General features: G+C 41.5%; 1 protein-coding gene across 8 annotated transcripts in view; it reads left to right on the plus strand.

The window, feature by feature from the left end:
* TOB1 (transducer of ERBB2, 1) overlaps positions 1-27,961 on the plus strand; it is a 122,218-nt gene that overhangs the window by 53,130 nt on the left and 41,127 nt on the right. Inside the window, exons 1-2 of one of the 8 annotated variants that reach the window (XM_083728067.1) lie at positions 21,100-21,490; positions 26,318-26,411. The exons of 3 other annotated variants lie outside the window; for them this stretch is intronic. The gene's annotated coding sequence lies outside the window, so the exon portion shown is untranslated. Of the gene's footprint in view, positions 1-21,099; positions 21,623-22,118; positions 22,584-26,317; positions 26,412-27,961 lie in introns of those variants that run through there. 4 more of the 8 variants (XM_083728066.1, XM_083728065.1, XM_083728059.1 and 1 more) reach the window with 4 other exon arrangements.

The raw sequence follows: 27,961 nt of genomic DNA on the forward strand, positions 1-27,961 counted from the left end.
AACTCCCAAGATGGCTTCTATCTGAAGCCACCATGAGGCCAGGCACTAAGCCTAGTTCAGGAATTGCTGTGCTGACAATCAGCTAGGATGAAGATAGCATAGCCTGGTGATTAGCTGTTCTTTGTGTGGAATGCAGCTCCTGAGACAATAAAAGCAACCCTGGGTTGTGTGACCAGAGCAATTGAGACAGCGGGTGTACGGGAGATGGGGCAGTTTCTAGAGCCTGTCTGGCTCCCCTAAAACAATGTGGAGAGCAAGAGGAGAAAGACTTGGGAGAGTTTCTGTGAGAATTTCCACAATGGCAGAGTTACACTATGCTCAAGGCCTGTGTGCCCTTTAACTGCCAAGATTTATATAAGCAAGTGTTAATGTATACACAATCCACAAGAATAATGAGCTGGTTATTTTCCTGTCCAGGTGTTCAGGAATACAGCCTACTGAGCTAGAATAGTAAATATAGATAAGAACAATGGGTTTTTAAATAGAGGGCACACTGTTCCTTGCTATCAGCCCATGCAAATATTGCAGATATGTGTGTGTGCATGTGCGCATCCATGCACACTCACCTAGCTTGCACATGCTCATTATTTTGCGGCCTCCTTTACTCAAAAGGATAGTCCACACTAGCTTCCAAAGGATAGTCCACACTAGCTTCCATGTGTCAGTATGAAAACAAGCATATAGGATACTTTTTAACAATCAAATAGGAAAATGGGAAACTTATGTATAAAAGCACCTTATATGGGCTACATACTTTACATTAATTAAACTCAAATCCTTGACCACAGACCCATCATCTAAAAGCCAGCTTCAGTGTAAAGGAAAGCAAAACAATTTTTATTTTTATTTTTTTATATACATTTTTTATTGCTTTTTTAAAGATACAGAAATACAGAAAAAAGAATAAAGAGTGGTTATATGAAAGGGAGATATAAATAACAAATTTCCATATTCTTTTTCCATCTAACCTATAGGACTTCCTCACATCCTCCGAACCCTGCGTTCTCTGTCTTATAAGGCATCAGCAATTTGTTAACTTATTTCAAAACTTATTGTAACTTCCATTTTATCATGTTCCCTATTTTCAATTTTACTGTCACTCAATTCTTATATGTTTTATATTAAACACAATAAAGTTATTTCATTATTTTACCTCTGAATTCTTGTGTCTTAATTTTCATTCCAATAACTTACATTTGCTGAAGCTAGAATTTCCTGAAAGGTGCATTTTTTTTTAACATTCATACAACTTATAGTGTTTTTTCAAATAGTCCTTAAACTTTTCCCAATCCTCCTCAGTTGTTTCTTCTCCCGCGTCTCGGATTCTGCCAGTCATTTCAGCCAGTTCCATATAGTCCATCAACTGCGATTGCCATTCCTCCAGCGTGGGTAAATCTTGTATCTTCCAGTATTTTGCAATCAGGATCCTTGCTGCTGTGGTAGCATACATAAAAAAGGTTCTGTCCTTCTTAAACACTCTCTGGTCCACCATGCCCAGAAGGAAGGCCTCTGGTTTTTTAGGTAAGGTAAATCTCAATACCTTTTTTAGTTCATTATGGATCATTTCCCAGAAGGCCTTCACTTTCGAGCAGGTCCACCAGAGATGGAAGAATGTCCCTTCCGCCTCTCCACATTTCCAACATTTGTTGTCTGACAGATGATATATCTTGGCTAACTTGACTGGGGTCATGTACCACCGGTATACCATTTTCATAATATTTTCCTTCAAGGCAGTACATGCCGTGAATTTCAAACCGGTGTTCCATAACCTTTCCCAGTCTGCAAACATAATGTTATGCCCCACATCCTGAGCCCATTTTATCATAGCGGATTTGACTGTCTCATCCTGTGTATTCCACTTAAGCAGCAAGTTATACATTCTCGAAAGTAGTTTACTTTTTGGCTCTAACAATTCAGTCTCTAGTTTCGATTTTTCCACCTGGAATCCAACTTTTTTATCTATTTTAAATACCTCTTGAATTTGCGCATAGTGCAACTAATCTCGTACCTTAGTTTTCAATTTCTCCAGACTTAGCAACCTCCAATTGTCTCCAGTTTTTTCAATTATTTCCCAGTATTTAGGCCAATGGGCCTCCATGTTGGGTCTCTTACGAGCCTTGGCCTCCACCGGTGAGAGCCACCTCGGAGTTTTACTCTCCAATAAGTCTTTGTATTTTATCCAGACCCTCCAAATTGCTCTTCTGACAATATGGTTTTTAAACAGTTTGTGCACTTTAACCTTGTCATACCACAAATATGCATGCCACCCAAACGCATTGTCAAACCCTTCCAGATCCAGGACATCAGTGTTCTCCAATAAAATCCAATCTTTCAACCAGCAGAAGGCTGCGGATTCGTAATATAACCTCAAGTCTGGCAGGGCAAATCCCCCTCTTTCTTTCGCATCAGTTAATATCTTAAACTTTATTCGGGGCTTTTTGCCCTGCCAAACAAACTTAGAGATATCCTTCTGCCACTTTCCAAAACATTCCACCTTGTCCACGATCTGTAGGGCCTGAAACAAAAATAACATTTTCGGCAATACATTCATCTTTACAGCAGCTATTCGGCCTAACAAGGAAAGTTTCAGTCTTGACCATATATCCAAGTCTCTTTTGATTTCTGACCAGCATTTCTCATAATTATCTTTAAACAAATTCAAATTTTTGGAGGTCAAGTACACCCCTAGGTATTTTACTTTTTTAACCACATTCAACTCCATTTCTTTAGAGAACTCATCTGTTTCTGTAACTGTCAAATTTTTTGCTAAAACCTTGGTTTTTTGCTTATTTAACTTAAACCCCGCCACCCGACCAAAATCAGAAATTAATTCTAACACTCTTTTAGTGCTAGAGACTGGTTCCTGAAGTGTTAATACCAAGTCATCTGCAAATGCTTTCAATTTATATTGTTTCACTCCGACCTCAATTCCCTGGACCAACCGGTCCTTTCTAATCATATTTAGCAACACCTCTAGGACCGAAATAAACAATAGGGGGGATAGGGGGCACCCCTGACGTGTCCCTTTTTCAATTTTAAACTCCTCTGTCACCACATTGTTTACTATCAGTTTAGCTTTTTGTTCTGTGTAGATTGCTTCTATACCATTTTCGAACCCCCGCCCCACTCCCATCCCTTCCAAATTTTTCTTCATAAACATCCAAGAAATATTATCAAAGGCCTTCTCTGCATCAACAAAAATCAAAACCGCTCTGGTATTCAGATTTGTTTGTAGAAGTTCCAAGATGTCAATAATGTTTCTTGTGTTGTCAAACAAATGCCTACCAGGGAGAAAGCCAGCCTGGTCTTTGTGAATCACTTCATTTAGTACTTTTTTAAGTCTATTTGCCAAAATATCTGCAAAAAGTTTGTAATCCACATTTAGGAGTGAGATGGGGCGGTAGTTCTTAAGTTGGGTCTTTTCAGTCTCTGATTTAGGTACCAATGTGATGAAAGCTTCTTTCCACGTTTCCGGTGCCCTCCCTCCCTCCATTATCTGGTTGCAAACCTCCATCAAAGGTTGTATCAAATAGTCCTTTAAAACTTTATAATATTTGGAGGTTAAGCCGTCCGGGCCTGGGGACTTGCCAAGTTGAAGATTTTGAATGGCACTTTCAATTTCTTGCTGTGTAATATTACAGTTCAGGTTTGTTCTCATTTCCAGGGGTATTTTTTGTAATCCATTAGTTTTTAAAAATTGATCCACCTCTGAGGCTTTTTGCGGCCCTTGTGTATAAAGTTCTTTGAAGTACCTCTGGAAGCACTTTCTGATTTCCTCGGGTTTCTGAACCATTCTCCCTTCAATCTCTAGATTTGTAACCGTATTAAGCTTTTGTCTCTTTTTCAACTGCCAAGCTAGCAGTTTCCCACACTTATTCGCCGATTCGAAGGATCTTTGTTTCATTTGTTTAATTTTCCATTCCACCTCTTGGTTTATCAGTTTTGAATATTGCGCCTGGAAGAATTTCACTTCTCTTAACACGTCCTTCGACTTAGGCCTAGATCTTAATTTTTTCTCACCTTCTCTTATTCTCTCCAATATCTTCTCCTTCTTTTCATTCCAGAGCCTTTTCTTAATCGTGTTTTGTTGTATTAGAAACCCTCTCATGACTGCCTTACTTGCGTCCCAGATTGTTCTTTTTTCCACAGTAGTATTCAAATTTATCTCAAAATAGTCCTTTAGAGTTTTTTGGGCCTTCTTAACAATCTCCTGATCTCTTAGAATAGTGTCATTCATTTTCCATCTAAAGGATCCGGTTGTATTTAGTCTCAATTCCACTTTCAAGGCATTATGGTCGGAGCAGGTTTTTGGGCAGATTTCCACTTTTCTAGTCTTAGGTGCCAGTCCTCTAGTTGTCCAGATTTGGTCGATTCGTGTCCATGTCAGATGAGCTTCAGAAAAGAAAGTCCCTTCTTTCCCTAGGGGGTTCTTAACCCTCCAAATGTCTACTAAGTCCATATTGTCTGTCATTTCAAAAAAAGTTTTGGGGAGTCTGCCGTCTTTCGATATGTTGGCACTTTGTGACTTATCCATATTTACAGACACAACCCCATTCATATCACCCAGCATAATGATGTTACTATAGTCCAAATAATCCAACATAGTCTCATGCAGCTTCCTGAAGAATTCCGACTTTCCCTCATTTGGAGCATATATTCCTAATATCAAAATTTTTTCTCCTTGCGTCTGTATTTCAATCGCCAAAATTCGGCCATATTCATCTTTAAATAAAAATTTCGGTGACAGGCTCTCCTTTGCATAAATCACCACTCCTCTCTTCTTAACTTTGTCTGAAGAAATAAATTCTTGGCCTAGTCTTTTGTTAATTAACACTTTTCTATGGAGCCTTGTCACATGTGTTTCCTGTAGGCAGATAACTTCCAATTGTTCCTTTTTCAAAATGTGAAAGACTTTCCTTCTTTTTTCCGGGGAGTTTCCGCCATTTATGTTCCAACTAAGAAGCTGTAGAGACATCCTGGATCACTTGACGGGTTCTACAATGGGGTATCTAAGCTTCCTCCCGATCCCGGGGGAGGTAATGCTGGTCCTGGTCCTGGTGGTATAACTCTTGGAGATGGTCCCGGTGGTGGTGGAGGTCAAGAAGCTGCAGCTCCTTTTTGCAGGTCCTCCTCGTGGTCGTGTAGGAACTTCTGCTGGTCTTCAGGTGATTTAATCTTTATTTTCCTTCCTTTGTAAGTAAATTTTTAAAAACCCTGTGAAAAATCAGAATTTTATATCTTTAAAATATATAAAAATATATCTTTAGGCTGCAGTCCTAAAAACACTTACTGGAGATTTGGTCCCATTGAGCTGATTGTAATTTACTCTGAATAAACATGCTTAAGATTACCGTACTTTGCCAGGCTGTGATCCTACACACACCTACCTGGGTGTAAGCACCAGTGAATGCAGTGATGCTTACTTGTGGGTAAACATTTATAGGACTACACCCCCTGTTATTTCTTTCAAACAGTTTTGAAAGTGGGTTGAAAAACTGCAGAATCCTTTGTCCTCTGCCAACACAATTCCACAGAATGCATGCAGAACCGTTATTTAAAAATTCCCTAGTCCTAGGAAATACCACAAAACAGATATTACTAATGTACTACTTCTGGCATTTTCTTATTGACATGACTACCTGTCTTGCAGAAGACCTATAAGCAATCTAGCCACCCTGACTGTCCACTGGAGGTCACTGGTTCTTTGCAGTGACAGTACTGTTTTGGGGACTGAATAGATTGGTTGTAGAATAGAATTGTGGACAACTGGGGCTGTTTCTGTGGGTCCCTTTAACACGTATCTATGTAAACCTGCGCGCACTTTGAACATGGTACCCAGCGTTGTGGTGGCTGCTGTTGTATGGTGTGATCCCACACTGCAGGGAATGTATGTGTGAATAACATGAAATTGTGAGTGGGGGGCATCGTTTAGCACTTGCCAGGAGGGATCAAACTATGTACAAGCACACACTTGAATAGGGTATGTGAATAGAACACTTGTTATAGAAGTATGAGAAAAGTAGTATTCAGTGTTCTGAACCTTGGGAAGTTAAGCATCTGAGGGACACTGTAGATATGAGAAGGAGCCTTTTTCTAGTGGGTGTTTTACAGGCAAGATGAGCCACTAACCTTTATGGACATCTGCATTCTATTTTCGTTTGCTTATGTGTGTCATTTGATAGCCATCTTAGCTGCTCATTAACTTCAGCTGCTCTGTAGAACATGACTGAGGAAGTTCCTCCCTGAGGTCTCAGTAAGGGAAAGTTGAATGGTGGTGTTGGAATTGCAGCCTCAATACTGAGGTGTTACAAATTCCATATGTGCCGAGTGAAGTTGAAATAAGATAGAGTGGACATTTGTACGCTCACTTTCCATATCAAGATGATCCAGCGGTATTAAACTCTTTTTGTTAATCTGCCCCTTTCAAATTTCATTGCAGTCAACACAGCAATGCACTTAGGAAGCTGATTTCAATATAGTCTGGAAATACAAAAAAAAATTCTATTAGATTATAATTTGTGGGAGGAGAAAAAGTACTGAAATTTAGCAGTGAATCCACTATGGAAGTGCTATGCACATTTTAGGCAGACGTACAGTCTTCTCCACTAAATCAAGCATGTGGGAAGCTTATTATGAGCACGCATCAATGCAGTAAAACCTCAGTGACCCCTCTTTTTATAAGTACATCTTTGAGAGCTTGTACAGAGTAAGTAGAACTACATCAAGGCTCAGGCCAATATGATGCAGTAATACAATCCTTAGTGCAGAACTGTTGTATTACAGCTGCTTTATGCAAACTAACTTAGCAACCCGAAAGGAGGATGCAATCACAAGACATTGTTGCTTTCACAAATGTGGTTTTGGATTAGAGCTGCCAGACACAAGATGCTTTGTGCTCAGCAAAGATGGCAGAGGCATTGTGCTTGAAAGGCATCTCCTCAAAGTAATTGAAAATTACATGCAGAACGATTATAGGTTGGATGTGTACCAAAGGGTAGGCACCAACAGAAGAAAGCTTTGCATTGATTAGATTCTCTTTAACTTAAGCTGGTTAGAAATACTATATTCCTTTCTTCTGCCTGCCCTTTAAAGCACTTGGCAATATTTCCTTGCAACCCATGAATAAGAGACAAAGATTCTTCACCATGAAGACACTTACTACTTGATTGTCAGAAAAATGGTTGCTGGGGAAAGCATGTGTGAACTCACATGCTGATTTGTGATTGCACATACAAACTTGGCTGAGGAAACAAGCAAGCTAGGAAAGGGAAAAAGTCGCAGAGAGATCCCACCCTGAAAAAAAAGCAGTTTATTGAGACCTTGTATACACTGGTACCTCGGATTACAAACACCTTGTGTTACAAACACTTTGGGTTACAGACTCTGCTAACCTGGAAGTATTACCTCAGGTTAAGAACTTTACCTCAGGATGAGAACAGAAATCGTGCGCCAGCAGCAGGAGGCCCCATTGGCTAAAGTGGTACCTCAGGTTAAGAACAGACCTCCGGAATGAATTAAGTTCGTAACCAGAGGTACCACTGTATTTTCAGTAGAAGACTCTTCCTTGTGGCAACTATTTCCTGAAAGGAGCAGCTTGAAACAGTCACACTGGGTTTGCTAAAATATCTTCTAGGTCCTAGGAGAACTCTTGGGGAACTTTGGCTAGGTTGAAAAAAAATGCATGAATTTCACTTCCATAACGTGTTTATATATGCATGAAGTGTGTGCTCATATATGCTATTTTGCTGCCCCTCCAACCTGTCACCAGGGACATGTGCCCCCTTTTGTGTCCCCCCCCCCCACCGGCACTGCTGGAATGTATCATTTAACTGTGATCATGCTCCATCATGGATGGAGAGATGGCGGGAGTCAGGTACAGGTCAATGAAGGTGTCAATGAAGTTAACTCTTTATTCAAATAAACAAAACAGCTCAGGCCTCATGAGCACAGCAACTATTTCCTAGTACAGGGTTCCTCGGGTTAAGAACTTAATTCATTCTGGAGGTTTGTTCTTAACCTGAGACTGTTCTTAACCTGAGGTGCCACTTTAGCTAATGGAGCCACCTGCTGCCACTGCGCGATTTCTGTTCTCATCCTGAAGCAAAGTTCTTAACCTGAAGTACTATTTCTGGGTTAGCAGAGTCTGTAACCTGAAGCGTCTGTAACCCGAGGTACCACTGTACAGTCGTACCTTGAAATTCGAACGGAATCCATTCTGGAAGTCCGTTCGACTTCCAGAAAGTTCGGAAACTGTTATGTACTGAGTTGAATAGGATCCAAACTGCAACAGTCTGATTGGCCCTAGAACAATAGGATCCAAAAGGCAGCAGTCTGATTGGTCCTAGAACAATAGGATTCAGAATGCAGCAGTCTGATTGGTCCTAGAACAATGCAGCAGTATGATTGGTTGGCAGGAACTACCCAATCATGCTCCAGATAGAAGTGAATCCACAACCTGATTGGCTTACAGTAGAATTCCGGAATTAGTCAATCATGTGCAGCCCATTGTGTAAATAATGTATATAAAGCAGATACTTTGAGGGGACATTCATTCATTCCTCCTCACCACTATGAGCTGAATAAAGAGCATGAAATCACTTTGCGAATCTGAGTATATTTCAGAAACCAAAACACGGCTTCTGATTGGCTGCAGGAAGCTTCTGCAGCCCATCGGAAGCTACGGAAGTTGTGTTGGGACGTTCAGCTTCCAGAGGAATGTTTGAAACCCAGAACACTCTCACTTCCGGGTTTTTATTGTTTGGGAGATGATTTGTTCGGTAGCCAAGGCGTTTGAGATCCAAGGTACGACTGTATGTTTCTCCACACTAAGGCAGTTGTGAGGACTGAAGGCCCCCACCTTCCCATAGCTCTCTAAGTCTCCTCCTCCCCCAGGTTCTTCCCAAGCACCTGAGACTTCTTTGCCTTGTCTGCCTTTGCTCCGCCCTCTTCATACTTCTTCATACCTTCCTGGGAAATCAGGAGGAAGGAGCTGGTCACCACAGGAGGAGAGACTTCTTTAGCAGCCTGCCTCATTTCTGCCTCTTGCCCCCTCCCTCCGGCCTCCATTTCTACCTCTGATTCTGGACTGCCTTCTGCCACAGCCCCTTCCTATTCACTAAGCCCTGTTACCTTTTCAGCTTCCAACACCTGCTCCTCCTGGTCTGTTCCATCTTCTCCTTCTGACCACTCATCTTCATCCCACCACCAATCCCCTGTCTCTGGCCTTCTTCTCTTGGTGCCTCCTACCGCTCCTCTGCATCCAGCCAGTCCAGGACAATGTGTAGAAACCTCTGACTTTTGCATGGCCCACTGTGAATTAGCAACAGGCTGATGAACACTTTCAGTTGTTCCTGCTTTGCTCCATGCTCACTGTAACGGAGGGAAACAAACCATGAGACCTCTTTTAGCGTTATGTGCAAAACAGCATTCAAGCACCAAGGCAAGAACAAACCATGGCTTACTGCTTGTGGGTTGGAGAGAAACAAACCATGAATACTGGTTCACACATAATGCTAAGCCAAGCCTTGTGGTTTTCCCCACCTGTAGCTGCAGTGACAGTGAGGACTCACACAGTCTTTCTTTTGCTCTGCATTTCTAGACACAGGTCTGGGCTTTAAAACTCTGTGTCTGAGTGTGTGTTTGTCCCAGCACTTTCCCTGGGAAAACCCACTTTTACCTGCTGAATCAGAGCAAACAGAAACAGGGTTTTCAGCAAATTGCCATTTGCTCCAATTCAGCGGTAAAACACTGGTAAAACACCGAGGAAAGCGCCAGGACAAAAGAAAAACCTGCTTGGACCTGTGCCTGCAAAACATGGTGCAAAAGGAAGTCTGGATGAGCCCTGACTGAGCAGGGTGTACCAGCATACTGCTTCTTCACAGTAAGCTCTGGTTTATGTCTTACTTTGGCTTACTGTGACATGCACACCAGTCCACTGATTTAACAGCCTGACAGCAGTCATGTCCTAGCAAATCATGACTACTGTGCCTCTCCAGTAAAACAACAAACAAACAAACAAACAAACAAACAAACAAACAAACAAACAAACAAACAAACACATTTTTATTCTATTCCAGTTAAAGTTAGTTGTGTGACTAGGGAAGTTGCTGAAGTTTGTGATTACTTGGCTTGGAATTTGAATTTGTCCAGCTTGTTAATGCTCAGCTCTGTTATAAATCAAGTGTAATTTCACCCAGACTTTCTTCCCTGGCTCAGAATGCAAAATGAGATTCTGCACGTGTGAGATCAGCATTCAGGCTGCTTTTGCTTGTGCAAATGTTCTTTAGGTTAGCCCCATTTGTTGTTGTTGTTTAGTACTAGAGGCTATGGAGATGGAACTCAGTCCCAGTTCTGTCTACTCCAGTGGAAAGTAGCTCTCCAGAGGTCTTTCACAGAATCTGCTACCTGATCTGTATACAGAGGTCACACTGTATGTCATGTCCAGTTGTGGTCTTTCTGGTGCTATGCAGGAAAGGAAAATGAAACTCAAAATCTTTGGGGTGGGGTGGGGGCTCTTTTTAAGCTAATGTAAGGGTGCCCTGTTTAAAATCAAACCATTATGTAAGCAGACCAGCTTTGATATAGATGAACCATATGGTTACCTTTTCCTCATTCTGATTTTATTTAATTTTGTTTTACATTTATTTTCCCATGTGTTGCAGAAGGGCTGAGGCTTTATGGTTGCCTCTGGGATCACTAATAGAGAACATTTCTCTCTCTCTCAGCTCCCACGTTCATGAAAATCAACAGGAGGAGCTACAGTGATGTGTATACCAATGTTTCATGCCTCAAAATTCAAAACATCTCACTCAGAAGTCCCACTGTTTTCAGTAGGGCTTATTCCCAGGAGTGTAGGTATCAGCTTGTTCTGTTAATCTCTTTGGGTTACAGTCCTTAAGAGAAGACAATGCGAGCATGTCATAGAGCAAGTCTAATCACTTTTTAAAGCTATATCAAGCACTGAATACTTTAACCTTCATCTCCCATCCCCATCCTTTTCTTTGAAAACGTCTGTTTTGGGATCGGGTGGGGGAAATGTTTGCTTTTAAATAATATTGTTTGCAGCAACTACAATATAAAAGTTTTGGCAGCTGTTTTTAACTGTGGGGTTTTGCAGGAGGAGAGAAGTGCACACAGCATTGTATTTATAGGCTTCTGTAGGATTAAATACAATGTGTGGGTGTGTGCAAACAATATGATTGCTGTAGTTTTGTGCTTGATTTTTTTTTCTTTTTTAACGTTCCTTATGTAACAAAACCAACTCAAGAATTACATCCGTATGAACACTAGACTCATTAAAAAAATCTATTTGAGCTTCCATAAAATTATTCATGGTTATACCCTCTATACTGTATTGTGTATATTGGAGAGATTGGGATGGGGGAAGGTGGCGTTCACACAAGCCACTATAGGCACATCTTTTTTATTAGAATCTGTTTGCACAGGTGCTGGGTAATTATTTTGTGTGTGTATGTTTTGTACTGTGAGGCTGAATTGTCCTGAGAGTTGCTGTGGCATAGTGAATATAGTGTTGGATTTCAACCAGAGAGGCTTGTGCTCCAGGCCCAGGAATGCAGGCTATTGGGAGCAAAAAAAGCAGAACAAAACCCACACAAAGAGACTGGGAGTGGGTGAAATCAGGGCCACAACTTACAATCATAAGCGGCATTAGTATTGGGCAAGGATCCTGGCTGGATACTCGGAGGGTGTTGCTGGTCAGCAGAGACCTGCCCCAGTTCAGCCCAATCTGGTGGGGACTCTTGCCAGAACTTGGGAACCTTGGGCAAATATCACTCAGCTTCACAGCATTGTCACTATAATAAAATGGGGGAAACTCATCTCTGCCACCCTGAGCTCCTTTGAGGATGGCAGGATATAAATAAGAAATATTTATTTAGTAGGAATGGCATTAGATGAAGGAACACCATAACAGACTAATGCCTAAAGTGACTTTTCCCATAGTGGTATCCCAGCTATAGAACTCCCACCTCTCTGAGTGCAGTGCAGACTCCCTCCATGTCTAGTGCAGACTTTGTTCTCATTTAAAAGGTAAAGGTAAAGGGACCCCTGACCATTTGGTCCAGTCATGGCCGACTCTGGGGTTGCAGCGCTCATCTCGCTTTATCGGTCAAGGGAGCCGGCGTACAGCTTCTGGGTCATGTGGCCAGCATGACTAAGCCGCTTCTGGTGAACCAGAGCAGCGCACGGAAACGTTGTTTACCTTCCCGCTGGAGCGGTACCTATTTATCTACTTGCACGTTGATGTGCTTTCGAACTGCTAGGTTGGCAGATTGTTCTCATTTAGGCACACGCTAAAAACATGGTTATTTGGTAAGGCTTTGGGAAGTAACTGAATGTTTCAGCTGGAACGGGATGTTTGGAGTTTAATTATGTGCCTTATCTGTGTGTTTTATCTGCTTTTCTGTTTTAATGTTGTATTTTAACAAGTGTTTTACTGGATTCTTCACCTAAGAGATGGACTATACTTTTAATAATAAAGCAAGTGGTGTGGAATCTGTACTGATTCCCATCTGCAGTGCTCTGACTGACAGGAGCAAATACAGGTGGATGACGCTTGCAGTGGATCTGATCCTTGGGTTTCTGCCAAGAGGACACATGCACCTTATCTCCTTCTGCCTCAGCCTATCTGGATCATTTCATAGCCAGCCTGAATGTCACATAGTTCTAAGATTATACCCTTCTAGCTGACCTGGAAACAAACAGGCCAGACAGAACTGATAGAGAATTAACTGCATAGCACAGCCAGTTTGGAAAGAATGCATTGTTCTGTCACAGTCAGGAGTCCTAGCTGGGAGACAGGGCTCCAGCCAGCTGGGAGCTTGTACTAGGGACAGAGACTAGGGAATACCAGATCACGTATCACTAGCACTAGCTCAGTCAAGCATCGGTCATGTTTCAGCAGGGCAAGGTCAAACACAGCAGAGCATAAGTCCATATAAGCAAGGTCTGACAAATCAGAGGTCAAAGTCCAAAAGGCAAAGAAGCAAGCTATGTAGCGCCTGGATAGCTCCAAATTGTACCTAGGCTGTTCATCAGACAAAGCAGGCTTAAATATTGCTCCAACAACCACCGCGGGTGGCGCTGTGGGTTAAACCACAGAGCCTAGGGCTTGCCGATCAGAAGGTTGGATGTTCGAATCCCTGCGACAGGGTGAGCTCTCATTGCTCAGTCCCTGCTCCTGCCAACCTAGCAGTTCGAAAGCATGAAGTGGAAGTAGATAAATAGGTACGGCTCCAGCAGGAAGGTAAACAGCGATTCCATGCACTGCTCTGGTTTGCCAGAAGCGGCTTAGTCATGATGGCCATGACCCAGAAGCTGTGTGTCGGCTCCCTTGGCCAATAAAGCGAGATGAGCCCCACAACCCCAGAGTCGTCCGCAACTGGACCTAATGGTCAGGGATCCCTTTACCTTTACCTATTGCAGCTTGTAAAACAGTGATTTAATTGCCCCCCAAACCTCAGGCTTTTATACACATTATTTACACAATGAGTCCTGTCTGATTGGCTGGTTCTGTTTCCCTCCTGGAGCCTGATTGGTCTTCTCCCGCAAGCCAATCAGTTGTTGCATTCTAGGATCCTACTTGCCTATTATTCTAGGATCCAAGGTTAGTACATAACACTCCCTAAGTGCAGTCACTAATTAGGATCATGCCAAGTGTTCATAACTGGCTTGTCATTGAAAGCCCTATAAAACCTACTATTCTCTGTTAGGGATGTCGGAGAAATCTGCTGTAAGCAGACAGATAAAGAAATTCCCTTGTTTTGCTAATACACTTGCTTGTCAGGGTAGAATTTCTTCTTGCGAATGCAAGCAGCGTTGTTGTCAAGGGTCTTGTTCCCACACCCTGAAGTCCACAGGTTATACTTAATTAATGATGTATTGTACTCTTCTTTGGAATGCCTAAAAAAGAAATCCCATGATACATCAAAAACCACACATTGTTCTGTGCACCTATATGATAGACCCAAAACAAACCCTTTTGCTGTGGGCTTTTTCAGCCAAGGTATTGAACTGTTTGTCCAGCTTTTCTGTTTTTAACATGAAAAAATGTTTTACTTTCCTCCACCAAAATAGAAATGGCCTCAGGTGTGTGTGTGTGTGTGTGTGTGTGTGTGTGGAATGTGTTGGAAAATTTCTACACCAGCTCTTAATCCCATTAATGCTCTTGCTGATTTTATACTACTCATGTTTTTAAAGTTGGCTTTATCCTGGTTTTTTTGGTTGATTGTAATTTACCGGTACTTCTAAACAAAGTGTACTTCCCACCCCATCTTGTATTGTAACCCCCTCCCCCTTGGATATTCTACAGGCAGGGATATACTTTAAAATAAGGAATGAGTAAGTTGCAGGGTAGTGATAGCCTGCAATAGAATACGTACCATGATTTAAAAAATGAACTTGCACTGTGAGTTTTGCCTAGCTTCCTTTAATACTCTGTGGGAACTTTATACATAATCATAAACACCTATAGTTCTGACAATACCATGGTGATGTTCCTTCAGTTATGCATTCTTCTAAAATTAATATATTTTTAATTGTGTACCTCTCTATATAGTGTAACTCTGCTTCGCTAGAGGCACCTTAGCTGCTGGCATATTCAGTAGTACAGGGATAACTGCCAGGAGAATCTCTGATGCCATTCATGTTGTGATATCACTCATCCATTACTAGTGCCTTCAGCAACCCAGTATTTTCTGATAGTATCAAGAAGCTGCCTCCGGTGAAAAATATTGGCTTGTTGTACCAGAATGCCTTGTAAAAAACCATCAGCACTGCAGAAGGCAATTCACTCATTTGCAACAGAAAACTCCAGTTGTTACCCTGGCAACCAACCAATGAATTAGTCAGCATTATAATTATGAACACACCATTTTTTAGCAGCTTCAGTAGCACTTTAACAGGGTTTTTCTCTTACTATTATTTTTGTAAGATATAAAGTAGAAACAAAAAAGAGAAAGGGGATTACAGAATTTATACAATATTTAGTATACCCTAATATACTCATTTGTATGTGTTTTAATTCTGTTCCGGTATAGTCACAAAAGGTCTCCAGTTGTCCATAAGTGAGAACTGTGTATTTTAAAAATAATTATCAAAGTCTGCCATACACAAGCCTAGGCAGTGTGTATAGAGGTCCTCCTGGCTGCCCAGATGACAATATCCCTCTCTTGGCCTCCATGTTGTGGTCCAAAGGAAAGCAGAGCAAAACATTTTGGCACCAGCTTAGCTGCAAGAGTTGCTAGAAGGAGGTGTACAACCATATTAAAACTGCAGAATCTCCTTCAGTCTAGATGAGCTTCTAACCTTTCCTTATCAGCTAAATGCCAGATGCTGAGTCAAAACAGGTTCTCTTCCAGCACCTGTCTTTCAATTAAAACCTGTGGCTTTTAAGCCCAAGTAAAAGTAAAGCAGATAAAACAGATATTGCCTGTATGTTGCAACTAATATTGACAACTGAGCCAACTGACTTTAAAACTATTCAAAATAAAAACAAATTAAAACAGATGAGGAACTCAAGGTCAAGCAGCCTTACTCATTGCCATCTTCGACTGGAAGTTTTGTTATTGTGGCCTATGGGGCTCATGGTAATCATGGTCCAAAACATTTAGGGAGCACCCGGCCGGCAAAATTGCACAAAGTAGCATATGGTGCAAAACTAAGGCAGAATAGCCTATCCTTTCTAAATTGGTTTAAAATTCAAACATAAAAATGTTTCGATGGCCCTCCTGATGTGTATTGTTCAATCCCCAAAAATGCAGTGACAGTTACAGAATCTTTTTGCCAGCTTTTGTTTTGGCACACTAGCAGGGGGAAAATCCCAGCTGAATCTGCAAGGCCACCACTGTTGAACAAGTGACTACTGGCATCATATTTTTAGATGAGCTATGGTTCTCTGTGTTGTTTTTTTCAAAGATCCCGGTTATTTGAAATGATTTAAGCTGTGGGATATGGTGCTATCCTACCAATATTTATACTTTGTTCATATAAGTCTGAGCTACCAGATTTACTACTTGCAAAGCATATCCAAGTGTATTTTTGGTTTAACACATGGGGAGATGTTCTGCAACAAGACTGTCTGGCCATGCAGCAAGAACTAGTATGCAAGCTATATGGAGCTATGTAATGAAAACCATTAGGCTGGATGCCGTCCATGAGCCTAGTCCAGTTCTCTAGTGTATAATGAGACCAAGATGCAGGTCCAGGCATAAATCTGTCTGCTTCTTAACAGTGAAATATATTGTTTTTTATAAAGTTTTTATGGCTGAATGTGCAGTTGTGTGAATCTTTCGCTTTGACTGCTTCTTTAATGAAAAGCAGCATTGGATGCTAAAACCAAGACCAGGGGGAGAAGGGAAGTTGCTCAACCCTTTTTTCACTTGTCTATTCCCCCCACAGCTCTTTTTCTTTCCACGTAGGAAAAGATATGAGAACCCTGTGTCTTTTCCCTTGTGGCTGGTAAAGCAGCATGAAGAAGTGATTTTGAGTGAAGTGGCAAAAGCCCTTAAAAAGGGCAAAGAACAGGCAAATGAGGGGTATTGCCCAGGAAGTGAGTGTTGCCAAGTGAGAGCCCCAAGGACCAGATAGAGGGGCCTGGAGGGCTGCCTCGTGCCCCTGTCCCTGAGACTATTGTGATGCTTAGCAGCAATATTTCTAATAAATTAATCACATAAGTTTGTTGCAGAGCCCAGTTCAAAGTGCTAGTTGTCACATTTAAAACCCTAAACAGCTTAGGGTTATCTGAAGGCCCACTTGCCGCCCTGTTATCTGCCCAGCCATTGAGGGTATCACTTGGATTTATGTCCCAGCATTGTCTGAGGTTAGGCTAGGTGTTCTGGACAAGGCCTTCTCAGCAGTGGCACCTCTGTTCACTCTTTGGACCTCCTTCCCTCAGGTGGTGCATTTGTCTCCCTCCCTTTTTTCCCCTTCAATGGATGATAAGCTTTTTACAATGACTGAGGCTTTCTCTTGTTTTCTCCCACATGTTTGCTATGTTTAATCTGTGAATGAGGCTATTGCTAGGTTGTTGTTTTTTTAAATTTGTTTGGTTTTGATGTTAGTAGTGCTGTATTTTGTTATGCACTTTTAACTCCTTGTCTGCTTCCTATGAGAAAAGTGCAAATTAATATTTGCACTTTTGGCTGAAAAGTACAAATAAATATAAACATAACATAAAAAATTTCCTATGACATTTCAGATACATGTCACTTGTAAGAGTTCATCATGTCAGTGCACTCTAGAGCCAGTAATTTGTTAATTTGACACATTTCAGTTGTGTAGTGCAGTAATCAGTTTAAGCTTTGCCTTGCCAAATATAGCTCACTGAGTATTTTCAGATTATGACTTTACCCAGGGTGTTACTACAGGAAAAGACTCCTGCTATAAAGGTCTCCCTTGACTAAGTGAGCATCCTGTGAAAGATGTCACAATGTTCATAGTTTCAATGTATTATGTTGATATATCATTCATCCATAGGAATGGCAAAGTTGTTTCCAGAAGGTGAAATAATCTGATAAACAAAGGGAATTTGCAAAGGCAGCCACTGTGAAATATGGGTATAGCTGGAATAAATTAATCAACAAAGAGCTATTGGTATTTAGGTGTTGTGTTGATGAAGCTTCAGTCCTATATCCTTTTACCTACAGTAACTCCAGCTAAACACATTGGGGCTTACCTCCACATCAGAGAATACTTTATATATGAAGAAACTACTAACCTTGTTTTCTGAAGGCAGTACCCCCTTTGAATTTTTGCCTCCTTAAGGCCTTACTCTGCCTTTAAAAAAACACAACAGCCAGCAACCCTTCTGCTCTGGGCAAATGTACAAAACCAACATGATGAGCAGTTTATTTTGCTTGTAGACTCACTACTGAGCACTATAAAGAGCCATGAATATTTAAACACTGGCTGCCTAGTCATCTTCTGTTTGCATTCCACTGAACATTCTACTGATGTAGCACGCCAACAGGGATGTTTGCGGGAGCATAAAAGAGAATGTGAAAAATATATATTAAAGCAATGCGTTTGTTCTAAGAGTATTCACTCCCGCAGAAGAAAAAGACCAGCCTTTCTTTCAGCCTGCGTGTGTTTTCAGCAACCAGGTTGGCAGTCAATGCCATGTCCAAGTTCCAAGTGAATTTTGAGCAATTGCATTTTCTCTCGGTTTCAGGTCACTGAAGTTTTTCCCCCAGCTCCCAAACCCATGCAAGGCAAATGAACCTGAGTCTCTGCCAGCTTTATTTTGGAGCATAAGTAACCTGGACATTTCGCCAGCTGTTGCTTATGCTTTCATGGGAATGTTTTATATAGTGCAGGTGATGTGTACAGATACACAATAGCTGTTCCTTCTATGAAATATGCAGCATTAGATATCAGAATATTGATTTCAGCCAGGCATTTAGGGTATTTTCAGACATGAGTTTATTGTGGAATTGGTGATGTTCATGCATGCAAGAGTATTGGGGTCTACACAACATTGTCATCAAAATGCCAGCCTATGCTTTTTTAATGATTGTAGGGGAGGAAGCGCTGAGTGACATATTGTTTGCCAGTTAGCTCATGCTGTCTACCTTTCTGGTTTTTTGCCTTAGCAGCAGCTGGCAAAAGCTTCTACATGAAAAAGAACAGGTTAATGGTTTGGGAAAGTCAATAGGAAAGTTTATTAAGGACATTCTTAAGGATATCAGAAGGATCAGCTGGCATTAAAAGCGCCACTGGATTTAAAATATTTATATCTCACTTTTCTAGTTCTATTGTTTCATACAATAAAGTGTGGACACTTTCTGTGGTTGCTCCCTGGTCCTAGAATTGCCTCCCAAAGAAGTTAGTCTAGCCCCATCCCGGATAGTTTTTAGGTGGATAGTAAAAATTATGGTTTATTTTGTCTCATTTTCAGCGGTTTTAACTTCTCTGCTTTCTTTGCTTTTACCCTTTCTTTGCTCTTAATTTTTGCTTAAGTGCTTATAATTTATTAAATTGATGAAAGGTTTTATTGTTTTAGCGTCACAAGTATTGCTTGGTTGGCCCTTGTTTAAGAATGAAGAGAGGCTTAGAACGCTCTGAGAAATAATTTTATTTTTAAAGTGTAGAAAACATCGCCAATCAGGAAAATAGCACCACGTGGCAACCTCAAAATCAGCAGTGGCATGTGAGGAGGGTGGATCGGCAGTGTCACCCTCTCAGTGGCAGTGCTGTGTTCACCAGGATGAAGATGGGTGAGATGGCATCAAGATTGGGGTGGTTTCAGGTTGGTGGCATCTCCATGGGTGTGGAGGTTCCCCAGATAAGTAATGTGTAAAAAAAAAAAAGCATATACTAGGGTAAAATGTGCATAAAAATACATACCTTAGTGAAAACAACATACAAAAATGCATTATATTAAGAAACATTGCTTTGCAAAAGTGTGTAGGTTAGGAAAAATTGCATACCTATGTGTATATAATAATAATAATAATATATTTTTATTTATACCCCGCCCTCCCCAGCCAAGGCCGGGCTCAGAGCAGCTTACAAGCAATAATAAAAACAAGATGAATGATTACAACTTAAAAACAAAAATAAAATACAACATTAAAATAATGGAACATTAAAATATTAAAATGTAGCCTCATCGCAGGAGGAGAAGGAAAAGAAAGGGGGAAAAAAGAGAGGGAGGGAATCAAATTGGCTCCAAGCCAAAGGCCAGGCGGAACAACTCTGTCTTATAGGCCCTGCGGAAAGAAATCAGATCCCGCAGGGCCCTGGTCTCATGAGGCAGAGCGTTCCACCAGGCCGGAGCCAGAGTTGAAAAGGCCCTGGCTCTGGTTGAAGCCAATCTAACTTCCTTAGGGCCTGGGACCACTAGGGTGTTGTTATTTATGGACCTTGAGGCTCTCCGTGGGGCATACCAGGAGAGGCGGTCCCGTAGGTACGAGGGTCCTAGGCCGTGAGATTGGCATTTTGAAACGTTGCTAAATTTTCATGAAGACTTTTTTTAAGCAATGCGGAAAAGTGGAGAACTGAACTTAAGACTGGAAAAATGAAAAACTAAGAGAATCCAAAATGATCAAATTTTCCTATCCCTAAAAGTATGAAAGAATATCTGTGTTTGAACATATGAATGAATCTGAACCTTATAAATGAAACTCGAAATGTAGTCGAAAAGTTGAATAAAGGATTAGGGAATGAAGATGAAAAGCCTACCGGACAACCATTTTTTAAATGCCCCAGCAATGGGTGAATGAGTGTTTTGAGGTTATTCAGTCAAAAGCTGTCTTTCATAAAAAAAAGCACTCTGTACCTATTACTTACCCGTGGCATTAGCTGATCAAAGAAGCTGTGCAAAGCCAATGTAAACATTCTGATTCCGTATAGAAAGCACTTGTTATCAGGGATGTGTTGGGATTGGAGTTCATAGCACAGAGGATTATTTATCCAGTATGACGATAATTTTTCGTTGGCCCACACTGGATTTTCCAAAGCTGAGAAATGAAGGTCAGGAAGTAACTCTATCTGGAGTTATTTATAAACCAGGTGCTTGCCACTTATAATAGTGACATTTGACATGGGGAGTTGTGGTGGGGGCGGCACACCAGTGGTGTGTATTGATTACCAGCAGTTTAACAACCGCTTCCTTTCAGGACCTCACCAAAGGGCTAAAATGTGAGAAAGGGTGAATTGGGCTGCTGATACTCAGTGGCAACACTGATAAATGTAACTCATTGAAAAATGCAATCTAGACAGACATGATCTGCCTAAACTAAAGGCATCTTTCATTCACATCCAAATAATCAAATAGTAACATTTATTTTTCTTTCCTTAAACTGGATTGATGTCTTGCCCTCAGCTTAATTATTTCCTTGGGGCTTTGTGTTTATGTGAAGTTGTTTGTTGATTTAAGTTCTAGGCAGATCAGAACTGTTTAAATGTGGTCCTAGTCAAAGATTTTGTGTTGAGGATGTTGGAAAGAGCACTGTGTACATACCTAGCAGGCCAGCTCAAGCAACCGTCTCATAAAGCTTGTGCCAAAGCTCATCCCATATAATTTGTTGACATTCAATAGTGATCAATGCCTATTGCTTTAGCACTGAGGTTCTCAGACTTCATGCTCCTTCATGCTACCATTAGGCAGAGTGAGGTGGCCACTTCAGGCCGCTGATTTGACTGCTGTGCAAGGGCAGCTAATTGTTATTTAAAGTAAAGGTAAAGGGACCCCTGACCATTAGGTCCAGTCGTGACTGACTCTGGGGTTGCGGTGCTCATCTCGCTTTATTGGCCGAGGGAGCCAGCATACAGTCATGTGGCCAGCATGAGTAAGCCACTTCTGGCGAACCAGAGCAGCGCACGGAAACGCCGTTTACCTTCCCACCGGAGTGGTACCTATTTATTTTCTTACACTTTCATGTGCTTTCGAACTGCTAGGTTGGCAGGAGCAGGGACTGAACAACATGAGCTCACCCCGTCACAGGGATTTGAACCTCTGATCTTCTGATCGGCAAGTCCTAGGCTCTGTGGTTTAACCCACAGCACTACTTACTTCATAGTTATATTTTTACTTCCAGGCAAGGAGAGAGGTAGTTGTGGGATTATCTACATCAGGTGCCCAAATGAACTTGCTGGCTTGGTTGCTCTATACCAGGGGTCTGCAACCTTTAAGACAAAAAGAGCCATTTGGACCCGTTTCCGAAGAAAAAAAAAAACTGGGAGCCGCAAAACTCGTCATTATAAAAATAACTTTTTTGTCACTTTTTTATTATTTCTTTGTTTGACCCCTCAGAATTACTCCTCCTCATAGAAATAAACATTAAATTACCTTTTTGTGTTTGTGTGTTCTTCACTCCCCTTCAAAACAGTGACCAGCATACATGCCCCCTTTCAATGCAGTGACCAGTGTACATGCCCCTTACAATGTAGCAGGCGGGCGGGCGGGCGGGAAGGTGATGTCGGGACGGTGCGTGACTAACGCACGCACCGCCCCCATGCGACGTCACAGCCAGTACAGCGCTCGCCACAGTGGGGAGTGTCGGGCGCACAATGCGCCTCCTCCCCTCGCTAGTATCCGCCCCGGAGCCGCGGCAAAGGTGTAAAAGAGCCACATGCGGCTCCGGAGCCGCGGGTTGCAGACCCCTGCTCTATACCTTACTGTTGGGGGGGGAGAGGGGGCACCATTTGCTCTTCTGCCTCAGGCAGTGAAATGTCTTGGGCCAGCTCTGTCTGAGAAGAGACCATTGTTCCTGTTTATACTGTATCAGCAATGCTAAAGAGAGAATTAAAATGGATTTCCCTTTCCAAAGTTTATTTTATTTCTTAGCTCACTCCTCATTGGTAGGAGGTCAGGGTACAACATAAAATAAGTTATAAAATAAAAAAACAGTAAAACAAAAAGAAAAAATATGAAATACACTGTAAAACAAAGACAACTAAGTACAACTAGACAGATAGGGAGGCTAAAATAATTTAAGCAGCGCACAACACATTATCTGTATACATGCGTGTATGTGTGAGGTTCCAGTTTCTATCCTCACCCTTCATTTTTGTGATGAATTAAGATGGCTATCCTATCACAAGTATTTGATCTGAAAATAAAGGTAAGTTTTATTTGTTCTTTTTATGCTTTACCATATTGGCTTATGGCCAAGCCTCAGGCCATCCTCATTCTGCTGCTTTTAAAAAACCATACAAATGTTGCCTGTCATGTTAATACAATGGGCTGGAGTCAAGCTGCTTTCTATTTATAGCTTTCTTGGAACTAAGAAAATGAGACAAACTGAAAATATATGCTTAATCACCCCCAGGAAAAGCTACCATTATATTTTTGGTTGCATAAGCATACTAGATTGGAAAATCTGGGATCTGTTCAAGACCTTTTGATCAGAGCTTTGCAAGTGCACAAAATTAAAAACACAGACAGATGGGGATTAGAGTTGAGCATCGGGAGAATAATTTCCTTTTTTAATTTTAGTTCCACCCATGTATAAAAAGTATTAACAGCCCAGTTATGTAACTTGCATCAAAGCTCAACTATATATGGAACAATAATGCTAAATGTAATTAAGTCATTACACATTCTGTGTTTGTTTTTATGGAGAGGAGATTATTTTCACATGCATGAAGAAAATGCACCAAGCATCCAGAAAGATAAACAGATGGGCCAAAATCACTCATCCAAACTTTTTTGGATGTTGAGAGTTTGGATACCCAGTGCTTTTTTGTGGGGGTACTCAAGGGTACACAGTACCAGTGCCTTTTTTCTTTCAAAGTTGAAAACGGTTGGGGAAAACCAATTTTGCAAGAGATACAAAGAAGAAAGAAACACCTGCTTCTTGTTCCCTTAAGAAACCTCTCATTTTAAAACAGGATTTTTTCCTTACAATTATGTTGCATACACAAACAGAACACAACTTACATGTTCTAATTCATCTGAATTCAGTTTTAAGAAGTCATCCAGGAGGAAACAGAGCATGTATATAAAAATTGTAGCTAAGAAAGCAAGAGTAAGATGAGGTGAACAGCAACAGAGTTGAAGATCAGCACAGAAATAATCCTGGAAACAAAACAACCCCCCCCCCAAAAAAAAATCCCCCTGCAAAATATTAGATGCAGAGGGGAAATATAACATTAACAAAGAGATTGAACTGTGGACAAAACTTTCAGGAGCAGGAAAGGACCACAGAAAAGTTGGGGAGAGAGAACTGCTCACAGAAACTTTGAAGGAATTACCTGGCTTTTTAAAATAATAGCAGATGGCTATACTAAGGACTATCAATTATACTGCAGTCCTCTGCCCCCACCCTGCCAGCTTATTTCCTTCTCATTAGAATCAATGTGAGGGAAACTTGTCATAACTGGATGGTGAGGAAGGAAAGGTGCAACACCACCCCTTCCATGCATTTCTCTTTTGCCCTGTTGGTACAAACTGAGCAGAATATACAGGAAAAGGTGCTTTGCCTGCCTTTGGCTCCATCTTCCCCTTTTTTTGGTATTGCCCTGCCTGAGTTTTTTCTAATAATCTTGCTGAATCCTTTTACTCTGCAGTCATTGGTTTTGTGAGAATTTTCTCCTAAGTTTTTGAATTGAATCAAATTAACTCCAATTTCAGAGTAGTTACTTGTCTGCCATGAAGGTCAAGGGACTTTCCCCTTGTGTGTATCATAACACTTCAGAGCTGATTCCTCACACCATGCTTTCAACCACATTTAGGTAATTTTAGACTCTGGACTTAATCTTACGGGGATTCCCACCCCCTCCGACTTTAGATGGTCATGTGTACTACGTAACTTGCTTCAAAATGTGGTCAGGCAGTCATGCTATGGTTTTTGGAGGCCCTCTTTTTGCTCATTCTTCTGAGCAGGGGGTCCTGGAACTCTGCCCAAAAGTCCCGCCCTGATATCATCATCACTGTTCAGTGTTCACATAGGCATGATGGTGGTAGTTTGCCTTTGAGAACATGAAGGCAAAACTTTTGTGTTGTACCACCAAAAGATAAAAAAAAATCCAGACAGACATGTCTATTTTAGCCTGTTGTAGGCAAAACAGCAAAAGGACTTGTGGCACCTAAAAGACTAGCCAAATTATTGTGCCATAACCTAAGAGAGAAAAAATATTGCCTTCATTTGGGAGCCAGACTTCCCCAACACTCAGCTTCCTGGCTTTGTTTCTTTGATAGTTTAGATAAGCAAACACTGAGTGAATTCTAGACAAGGGCCCTTTGAAGGCCCTTCAAATATCATCGGAGCAGCTCTGGGACTATCTGTTCTGCAACTGCAAGTTCCTAGGGAGGAAATGGAGGGTGAAGCCCAACTGGAACAGGAAACAGAATGCCTTGCTGCTCTAGAAGAAAGGGCAGGAGCTAGAATTCCACAGATCCTGGTGTTTCCCCAATGTAAGCAATGTGAGCATCTTGATAGCCACATATGTGTGTGTGGAACTAGATAGATATATCCAAAGGCATGCATCAACAACAAAATTATATTTATCTAGTAGCTACCTGAAAGGAAACACTGCTCAGCAACTGCTCTATTTTATTGTCATGGTCACAGACCAGGAATCCTCACAGATGCAGAGCCCTCCTACAACAGCTCTAAGGAGAAGATGGATCCACTCCCTATTACTTCATCCTCATCCCCTGAACCCCCAAAAGACACATCTGCCACCAGATGCTGATGAAGAGAAAACAGTCTCTTCAGAGGATCGGGAAAATTCCAAAGAACTTTCCCCAAAACAGACCCCACAGCTTGAAACCCCACTGTCTAGGAGAGCAGCCTTTCTCAACCTGTAGGTTCCCAGATGTTGTTGAACTACAACTCCCATCACCCCTAGCTAGCAAGGCCAGAGCTCAGGGATGATGGGGGTTGTAGTCCAACAACATCTGGGGACCCACAGGTTGAGAACCGCTGGTTTAGAGAAAGCCTCCAGTTAAGAAACAGTCTTTGGCTCTTTAACTGGCCATTTGTGGCACTTGGCGCATGGAGCTTCTAGCTTGACTACCTCAGCCAAATTATAAAGTTCTACCACTTGCTCCAATACATTGCTGAAACAGCTTGTATTTGTTTACTGGTTCTGCAGGACTCTAACAGTAGTCCAGAATCAGCATTTTGGTCTTTGTCCAAGGTCCTGATCTTTCCTTGCCTTACCTTCCTGTTCCAGAACCCCAGGCCTGCAAATCTCCACCATGGCTTGGGCTGTCACTTTCCCTTAGTGTTGGACCAAGTCCTTCTCCTGTGCTTTCTAGGCGTGGGTCCAAGTGGTTTTCGTTTGTCCAATCTTTTTCCTAGGGTAATCCCGCTGTTTATCACCAAATCAGAACAAATGTCAGTCTGCAGAAAGACCAATTGATGTTTGTTCCAATTCAGTGGTAAGCAGTGGGTTTTCTTGGGAGGAAGTACCCAGACAAGAAGAATGGATGAGCCCTTTTAAATGGGTCTATTCTGAGTAAAACTTAATTGAATACCACCCATTGCATGTACAAAGAGCAGAGAGGAATGATGTATAAAACTGGCAGTTGAGAGGAACAAGTCAACTCTCACTGAATGAGATGGCAATGGGGTACAACTAATAGATAGCTAATGTTAGCACAGGGCTAACAGAAACTTTCAGAAAACCTGTGGCAGTCTGCTCTATTTTTGGAAGTGCTCTAAAACGGGTGGGCAACCTAAGGCCTGGGGACCAGATGCGGCCCAATCACCTTTTCAATCTGGCCCATGGACAGTCTGGGAATCAGCATGTTTCTACATGAGTAGAATGTGTGCTTTTATTTAAAATGAATCTCTGGGTTATTTGTGGGACATAGGAATTCATTCATTATTTTTTTCCCAAAATATAGTTCGGCCCACCACATGGTCTGAGGGATGGTGGACCGGCCCACAGCTGAAAAAGTTTGCTGACCCCTGTTCTAAAACTCTGACAAGGGAGGCCAGGTCAGTGGAAATAATGTCAGAGAAACCTGAAGCAAAACTGACAGGCTACAGTTCTTGTTTGTACTAGTATTGCAAGGGGAGGGGGTTCACCATTTTATTATAAGTTGACAGCCCTTAGCACCAGCTAGGTACCAATAAGCTTGCCTTTTGTCTAAAATTATATTATTATGAAATATGCTTTTTGTTTGCTATGCTACAAACTGCTCTTGATTTTATTCTGGGGATAAAATGTTCCTTGCATAAAGAGTCCATTTGCATTAAATCAGTGAGCATGTACCCAGAAACATCAATTAAAGTTAATAAGATACTTTCGTATGGCATCAGGAAAGGTGGAATCATTTAAAAACTGTAAAAACCACTTCCCTCTGGTGCTTATAGCAGCAGGGTATCTGTAATCTCTTGTTTTTCCTTTCCTCCCTTGGAAACAATAAAATCCCTTAAAGTTTACCTTTAGAAGCATTCTTAAAATACAATCATATTAATCTTTAGTCAACCCAAAACCAATCTACAGTTTTTGCTTATACAGTAAAATATCTCTTATCCTGAATTCACTAATCCTTGTTCTGGATGTTGCATTATATAACTCCCACACAGGTCTGGCCCTACCATTAGCCTGAGTGAGGTAGCTGCCTCAGACAGCAGATAGGAGGACTGCAGCCCCACTGATATTCCTCCTGTGTCCTTCAGCACCTAAGTTAGCCTGCTGCCCTCAGATGTAATGATGTGCACTAGCCCATTGCTAGTGTTGAAGTGCGATTCAGTTGCAGCACCATCTTGTCCTTTGCCCCAGGCAGTAAAATGTATTGAGCTGGTTCTGCTCCCACAATAACTACCATGGACAATTATATGTATACAAACATGGTAGTGAGTTTCCTACTGCTCATTTGTTCTCACTTGTTGTCTTTTTTTAACAGACTCACAAGACATTCACTGTTTTCTTACAGTGCCTGCCATTTGCTGGAAACTAGCAATGTTTTACCTAAAATTAGAATAAGAATTCTTTCCCAAGAGATCAAGCAAATCTCTATACTGTTCTAATAACTGGCCCATGTTCCTTCATAAAAGAATGTAAGTGATTTGCCATTGGAGTGGTTCACACATAGGTTTTCTTCACCTGATAGCCCCATTTAGTGCCAACTATGTGAGAGGGTTCTGAGAAGGCACCCAGGTAACCCTACCCATGAACACTGACATGCACAATATTAATAAAGAGTTTACATCAGACTGAATGGGGCCCTATATGTATGGACGCAGACATGTCTGGACAGCCTCTATGGGGATTTAACCTGGGGTGAAAAGAAGTGTATGGGGGTTAAGTGGTAGGAGGCTATCCAACAAGTGCATCACTACTTTAAAAATTAGATCAGGATATAGAGTTCTTCAACATGCAGTGACAATGGCAGTTTAGATCAAATGTTTTAGAATCAGTCCTGTTTTCTTATCTAAAAAGCTGTTCCCATCAAGTTGCAATGATGGGTTATCACTTTCACAGTATGCCCTAATAGAAGGGGTGTGTGTGTGTGTGTGTGTGTGTGTGTGTGTGTGTGTGT

The sequence above is a fragment of the Podarcis gaigeae genome (assembly GCF_964106915.1).
Source record: "Podarcis gaigeae genome assembly, chromosome: 2".
Classification (NCBI taxonomy): domain Eukaryota; kingdom Metazoa; phylum Chordata; class Lepidosauria; order Squamata; family Lacertidae; genus Podarcis; species Podarcis gaigeae.